At 42.8% G+C, this 8,520-nt stretch overlaps 1 pseudogene; it reads left to right on the forward strand.

Annotated features, from left to right (window-relative positions):
* The first annotated feature begins 465 nt into the window (after positions 1-465).
* On the forward strand, positions 466-583 carry LOC124712590 (annotated as a pseudogene).
* The last annotated feature ends 7,937 nt before the right edge of the window (positions 584-8,520 follow it).

Genomic DNA, 8,520 nt, shown 5'->3' on the forward strand with positions numbered 1-8,520 from the left:
CTTACAGTACGCTGCGTCAATCATACTGCCTGGAACACACAGGGAACCCACGGCATGTGGTCAGAGGAACTCTCATTCGTCAGTGCCATCTGCTGTGGAAACATGTTCGTAGGACCCTTTTCCCTCCATTTCCAGTTAGGAATCCGTCCCTGGTGTTTGTCGATTTTATTGATATTCGTCCTGTACGTTTCTAATACATAGCATGGTGAGTTAGCTTCCCCCACCCTCCACACACACAAAGGCGCTTGTTAGGATGGAACATTACTGACAAATTATTTATAAACGTTAGGCAGTGACATTTAGTTCTATATAGAACCAATAACATACCATCATATTGAAAAGCTGATCCCCTACACATATCTCATACGTGAAGATACCATTGTGAGGCTTGACATAAATATTGTATGTGTTGTCGACGTATTTTTTTATAAGATGTGGAAATAACACTGACACAGACATTATACCGGCAACGGCCTTGCCGCAGTGGATATACCGGTTCCCGTCAGATCACCGAAGTTAAGCGCTGTCGGGCGTGTTCGGCACTTGGATGGGTGACCATCCAGGCCACCTTGCGCTGTTGCCATTTTTCAGAGTGCACTCAGCCTCGTGATGCCAATCAAGGAGCTACTCGACCGAATAGTAGCGGCTTCGGTCGAGAATACCATCATAACGACCGGGAGAGCGGTGCAATGACCCCACACCCCTCCTATCTGCATCCTCCACTGAGGATGACACGGCGGTCGCATGGTCCCGGTACGCCACTCGTGGCGTGAAGACGGAGTACAGACGTTATACTGCTGATGTATTTTTGCAGTCATTTCAGAGACTGAATAACATTGTGACACGTGCGTCATAGAACAATATAGATCTGGAATTGTGTACTCTAAGCGTTCACTGTGCCTTACGTAATGGAATTAATTACATTCTTAAAGTATGTCCATAATTTAAACTGCCCCTTTGTTTGTTTCTTTGTCTGCTTACAATTGTACTTTGAACCAAAATATGTATTCAGCGCCTATGAATTTGGTGTACTTGGTTTTGTAACAAGGCTTCTTTTCGGCCTAACATGAAATGTCAACTTTCTGTTTAGCGTGTTAGTTAATTAGTTACATGTTCCGTAGGTCATTTCAATGACACTTCTGTTGATATAATGTGGACAGATACAATTTACAGTATGTTTAGTGTAACATGTGTGTTCATTAATGCTATGCCCAACTCGTGCCACCAGTCTATTTCTTTTCTTTTCCCTTTCCTCTCTCTCTTTCTTCTCTGTCTTTGTCCTTTTTATTTTTTTTTTAGGGGCTACCAGTTTTGATACAGAATTTTGTCCATAGAAGAAAAAAAGTTGCCCAGGACGAAAAGATTTTAGGTTAGATTTCAAACTTGCTTTGTAAGTGCGATTTGCAATGAAAAACTTTTTGTTTTTCAAGATTGTCCCATTATGTAAGGTGTTTTCATTTTTGATTCTATATATTATTGCCGATGCGGAGACAGACTCAGAAGGCGGTATCTGAATTGACAGCTTGCTCCGACAGGCGGGTGATGTAGAGCAACTGTGAGCAATGAAAGAATAAACGAGATCAGAGTTAACGTCGTCGTCGTCTTCCCCCCCCCCCCCCCCCACCCACTCCACGTCATCAGAGACGGAGCACAGGCTCAGATTACGGAAAGGCGGGGAAGGAAACGGGCTGTGCTATTTTCAGGACTGTAACGCTGCAGGGAAATCACGGAAAATAAATTTGGATGACCAAACTGGTATTTGAACGATTCTCCACTCGGATGAGAGTCCATTGAGATTACCAGTGCACTACTACGCTCGGAGTGAGCAATCTAGAGACTCTGTTCAGTATTGATTTTACTATATACTCTTTCGTGCTAGTTACTAATCTGGATTTTGTGGTTTACGATGATCGCCGATAACAGGTTGTTATGCAAGCGTCCTTTATTTCAATCTTGTGTACGTGGCACACTCGTTCCACATCCCAGAGACTCCTCTCCAAGGGATGCATGGAAAACTATAAATGTAACATAAGTAATCTGACGTTGTTCACGATAACCCCAATGGCTTCCTATATTAGGGAGTTCAATGCTCGATATGCTCCAACAGAACAACTGATAACAATATCTGCTTACGAACTGTATGATAAGACTAGGGTTGCGAAAAGCCGAGTATTTTTAAAAACCCACCAATGAATAGACCTGGGTCTCATTGGGTGTTTCGCGAATTTTTTCATATTGACAATCAAGTAACTGAATTCAAATTCCTTTAACTAATTTATCGAAAACACTAATGCATTCTCGCAATTACTTTGGTATTGCCTCATTTTTGGCCCTACAATCACTGCATTCATTGACAGAATCCTGAAAACTTCCAGGCTTGCTTGGACTTGTTTGGTCAAAATAAAGAAATAATTTGGGACAGAGAAGATACGAGAAATTAGTATACATCTATTAATATCTGCAGTAAATTAAATTGTACTTTACTGTGACTACAATTCTAAATAAAGTTCAAGTTTCTTTTCTGGGAGTCTGTTATTTAACTGTGTTTCTTATAGTAAGGAAAGTTAAAACACAAAATTAATAAAATAAATTATTGTGACAGTTAATATTTGTTTTAATTAATATAATGGCTGGTTTAATTTGTGTAAGACTAACTATGTAACATATTGTTTGTTATTATGTTTTAATATTTAGGTACAGTTTGGTTCTATTGGGTTTTTTGATGACCCTTTTGATATCGGTTTGTTGAAACAAAACCACATGGGATTTTCTGTGGCCAGGTCGAATTACGACAACCCTCATGGCGACGGAACACTGTCACATTGGGAAATACAAACAGAAATGCAGACAAACTGGCCATGTTTGTTCTTAGAGGGGCGCCTAACGAGGATCAATTTTAGGAGAATAGTGTGGTTCTGAGATTCAGATCGAGTCTGAGTTCAGTACGTCATTTATTTACTCTCAGATGTCAACACAAGTCACATTAAAATGTCAGAGAACCAATTTCCAAAGAAATAAACAAAGTCTCGTAAATCTGATTGAGGTATTGGTGCGATAAAAAGTCACCTAAAATAATGAAAACCAAAGCTCTCTAGAAGCTGAATTAAAGTGAGAATATTCCGCTAACACTGTGGGAAGACTTCGGATGCTGCTCGGGAGATTCTATAAGCTTTCTTAATATAGCCTCTCCATAATGCAACGTAGATGAGTCCCCATATCCACCAAAAAATAGCACAAGACGCACAGCAAATGCCGCAAAATAAGTGCTGCTAAAATAGAGGAGACCGCTAATGCAACATCCGACAGTTACTCCAAACTCTGCAAACCTGCACCAGATCACACCGATCGCTGCCATATAAAGATGTGTAACACGCCCGGGGGTATAGCTGGTGGGGGTGTCTTACACTGTTCTCACTTCGCCCGTCCGACCTCTTCAAGCAACGTACCTGATACTCGCGCTGCAGTCGTATTACGCTACTGGCCATTAATATTGCTACACCACAAAGATAACGTGCTACAGACGTGCAATTTAACCGACGGGAAGAAGATATTGTGATATTCAAGTGATTAGCTTTTCAGACCATTCACACAAGGTTGGCGCCGGTGCCGACACCTACAACGTGCTGACATGAGGAAAATTTCCAACCGATTTCTCATACACAAACACCAGTCGACCGGCGTTGCCTGGTGCAACGTTGTTGTAGTGCCTAGCAGGCGAGATGACAGGCATCTTATCCGCATGGCGGTAGCGGATCGTGCAGCCACGTTTCGATCCCTGAGCCAACAGATGGGGACGATTGCAAGACAACAACCATCTGCACGAACAGTTCAGCGACGTCTGCAACGGCATGGACTATCAGCTCGGAGACAGTGGCTGCGGTTACCCTTGAGGCTTCATCACAGACAGGATCGTCTGCGATGGTGTACTCAACGACGCACCTGGGTGCACGAAAGGCAAAACGCCATTTTTCGGATGAATCCAGGTTCTGTTTAGAGCATCATGATGGTTGGTTGCTTCCGTGTTTGGCGACAGCGCGGTGAAGCACATTGGAAGCGTGTATTCGTCATCGCCATACTGGCGTATCACCCGGCGTGATGGTATGGGGTGTCATTGGTTACACGTCTCGGTCACCTCTTATTCGCACTGACGGCACTTCGAACAGTGGACGTTACGTTTCAGATGTATTACGACCGGTGGCTCTACCTTCATTCGATCCCTGCGAAACACTGCATTTCAGCAGGATAATGCACGACTGCATGTTGCAGGTCCTGTACGGGCCTTTCTGGATACAGATTGCGGCCCTGGCCAACACAATCTCCAGATCTCTCACCAATTGAAAACGTCTGGTCGATTGTGGCCGAGAAACTGGCTCATCACAATACGCCAGTCTCTACTCTTGATGAACTGTTGTATCGTGTTGAAGCTGCATGGGCAGCTGTACCTGTACACGCCATCCAAGCTCTGTTTGACTCAATGTCCATGCGTACCAAGGCCGTTATTACGGCCAGAGGTGGTTGTTCAGGGTACTGATTTCTCAGGAACTATGCATCCAAATTGCGTGAAAATGTAAACACATGTCAGCTTCTCTATAAAATATTTGTCCAATGAATACCCGTTTATCATCTGCATTTCCTCATGGTGTAGCAAATTTAATGGCCAGAAGTGTATTATTTCTGTTGCACACTGCAACTCACATGTGTTGAGGTCAATTAACTTTCTTGCTGCTTTGATGAGATGTCATAATTATCATTCCTTCATTATTGTACAGTGTGCTTGACGATGTTAGTGTCTGTCACTATTGCACTTCACGCCGTCTCATGTATTTAACAGTCTTACTCTGCCCGAACCTTCGGCGATAGATACACAGGCAATAATGATGAATATTTTTCCACAATTATCTCTTGGACGTACTCGTAACCGACACGACGCGGGTGTTTGTTGATGATGCGGAATCAGAATGGTCGAACGAAAGTTCTTACGATCGTCTCGTACACACAGATATCTGTTACCAGTCCTTCTAGATACTTGTAATAATATAAAACTGTTCATAAAAGTTAATTTACAGTTGACAGTTCCCACTCGTACGAGCGTGCGAGTAACCGTCACGGCGCGGCTGACTGTTGATGATGCGGAAACTCGATGACCGAACGCATGTTCTCACTCTCGCTACAAGACACTGGCACTTGTTTGCTCTCCTTTGTGGTAAACTGTTTTACTGATCCACATCAGTTCATTCAAGGAGGCCGAACACTGCGGGGATTATAACTGTACAGTACGACACGCAAACAGGCGGATACTAAAATGCGTTATCGGCGGTACTGCTCATTTTTAATTAATTTTTTGCGTGGTTTTCACTGAATCCACTTCCATATCTCATTACTTCAAAATAGCAGCACTTGCAGCCACACACGAACTTCCATAATAGTGCCTTATCCACGCAGAGGTACCACAACACAACATAAGAGCTTCGTGTCCCGTGCTCGACTCTACTAATACTCCGCAACCAAGCCAGCGATTTGACAATGTGCTTACAGCATCAGCTTACTGCGTCCGCAAACGTGGACCCCAATTGGAGACAGGACTCGAAGTCTCTCTCCCTCTATGGCAGGACTGTAAGTGTGCGAAATTCTCCTCCTTTTAACTAAATACGCAACTATTTGTAAACTCTGCGCAAAGTGATAACCCAATGCTGCTACCAACATGACCAGCAAAATGTTGCTTTATTTATATGAATGCAGGAGAACCCTGCAAAAATCTCTCAGTATTGGCTTACAGAACACATCTTAACATACTACGGGTTTGTATCAGATACTAGTCGTGTTCCACTTAATGGTCGATCTCTTCGCTGTGAGCCATAGTGGTGGCAAGGCTCAATTGCTAGGATAATACAGTTTGGAGGGAAAGGTGACGAATTTCCACATCGTGTCCAAGCAGAGAAACGGTGCCCCGTTCTGAGATCTGTGTAGAGGGGGCAGTGAATTTATGACTCTCAGTGACACACTAAAGGCGTACAGTGGCAGACTGCCTTTAAAGGAGAAAACTGCATTTACAAAGCAGGGTCTTATCACAGCAAACATCCGCAAACTGCAGTACCGTGGGGACCTACATCCCTTCTCTAGAGCGTCTGAGACTCACCTGTGGTCAGGCCTGCCCACGCGATCAAGACTTGGGCCCGCTCATTTCGAAAAGGAAAATCTGAAAGCCTCAACCTGAGTTAGAAAGCCATTTACTATCCTCAAAAATAACCGATAAATAAACAGGAAAATAATCAAGCATCACATAGCGATTTGTGACAGCCGTGTCAGAAGGCGTTCGAATGACAAATTTTATCGTTCGTTGTTAGAATACATGCAGCAACACTTTTAGAATTTATAGAAGAACCTGAGATCGGCACCTGCTAAATATGTGAGAGATATTAGATACACAGTATATTCTACTCGCCTTCTCACTTTCTCTCTTCGTTTCGGTCTCCCCCCTCTCTTTGTCCATCTCCACGCCATTCCCTCCTCTGTTCATCAACTGCTCTTCCTCTCACTGCTCATCTCCTCCACCTCTCTCTATAACACTTTCTCCTCCTCCTTCCTCTATTCAACTCCTCTATCAAAATATCTATGTCTATTTCTTTCAACCTCTCCACTCATTCCTCTTCCGCCCTCTGTCTACCATTCAGCTCTCTTTTCTTTGTCACTCCCAACGAAAGCTTGATTTGGAACTGGAGTCGCCTAATGTAAATGAGCAAATCTGTTGGGCTCATTTCTGTACGGAGTTTGGGCGAGACCCCTACAAATGCGGGATGTGTGAGGACAGTAGCTTCAGTGACAGTATTATGCATACTTTTAATCTGTGAATTATTACAGTTTCGGACTATTCAGATCCCATAGTAGTATTCTAATCGTAAGCCTGTTTTGCATAAATAAAAATTCTCTGTTTTTTTGTTAAAACTGACTGCAACGAAGAGGAACAAATAGCGCATTATTGTTTATACAATTTTTGTTTAAACTTATTTGTAATGAGAAAGACTATATATCTGACAAACATTTTGTGTAAAGGTTTAAATTCCTTGCTATGGTGATTAAAACCGAATGCGAAGAAGAAAACGAAAGTGCACATAAAAATAGGATACCACGACCGCTTTGTAGTGTAGCTCAAGTCAGGAAGTTGAGGGACACTGCCTTATACAGGATGAACCACAACTCCACCTACAAATTTGGGAAGATGTTCAGGGATACCTTCAGAGTATTTTGGTATAAGGGAGCCACAGCCTCCAGTTCCCGTTAATGAATTACTGTTTCTTGTTTGGTTTCGTATCCCAGTAAGCTTTGTATCTGCATTGCTCTGAAGGTTTCGCACAAAAGGATCAGAAGTCGACGGCATGTGCCGAATGTTTGTAATCTCTTTTGCTTTATACTTCCGAAATATATTGTTAATTTTAGACGAGAAGTTTCCAACACGGAAACGAAAGGTAAGGATTCAACCACAATACTGTGTTCTATGTCCGATGGCTGCATTTAAGATTGATAAAGTCCAGCTGATCCCTGTGATTACATATACATATCTCCATAACCCTTTCTCAAGTGTGACGACTATTAGGACACACTGTTCGCATCGTAAATAGTATGTGGTCCGTGAACAAAGTATTCCGATGACGTACACGGTTTGTCACGCGGATAACCGGAATGCAACAGACAGCCTTTTTTTCTGGGAACGTTCGAGTCATCCCGCGATCGTGAATGTCCAGTCGTTTTGTAGAGCGGCGGGTGGAAATTTATTATGTTGTCATAATTAAAATGTAGAATGTTTTGTAATGTAGAAAAGATGCATTTCCCGGCCGATGCACCATATGTGGGGCGGCGGGTGGAAATGTTTTGTTGTATAAAATGTTGTAGAATGCAATGTAGAAAAAATGCATTTCCCGGCCGATTAACCATATGTGGGGCGGCGGGTGGAATTAATTGTTATATAATGGTTTCTATTATTTATGCTGTCTTTTCCAGTCGGTCTATTAATTTCAAATCGAAACACCGCACGACTTCATTACACTGAGTTTGCTGAACAAGACCCAAATTACTGTAGTCTGAGCGATTCTGCGCCTCCAGACCGGGCATAACACTAGTTACAGCTAAACCACTTTCGCCATTATCGTCGGGTTACTTCTCAAGTGACAACTGGTCACAGCTACTGGGTTCATCGACCCCCAACAGGCTGTCCTCTACATTATCACTTACCTCCTGCCCTAAATCTATTAGTACAGTATCAACATCCTGCACAGGCGCTTTAGATAAGAGCACATCAATCTCATCGTAAATATAAGTATGAATTTCTTCTGCTTCTTCACCTGACAATTCAATATTTTGTAGCTCTTCCCTACCGTTACACTGCTGCGCCTTCTCTTCCTCTTCCCACTTAGAAAGCGTCTCTAATACGGTATCTATCAAATACTGTGAGTGATCTAATATTTCTGCTGTATCCTTAGATGCTACCGACCCTTCATCCACATGTTCGGTCTGAGTATTCTGATC

This window comes from Schistocerca piceifrons, chromosome 8, assembly GCF_021461385.2.
Source record: "Schistocerca piceifrons isolate TAMUIC-IGC-003096 chromosome 8, iqSchPice1.1, whole genome shotgun sequence".
NCBI lineage: Eukaryota > Metazoa > Arthropoda > Insecta > Orthoptera > Acrididae > Schistocerca > Schistocerca piceifrons.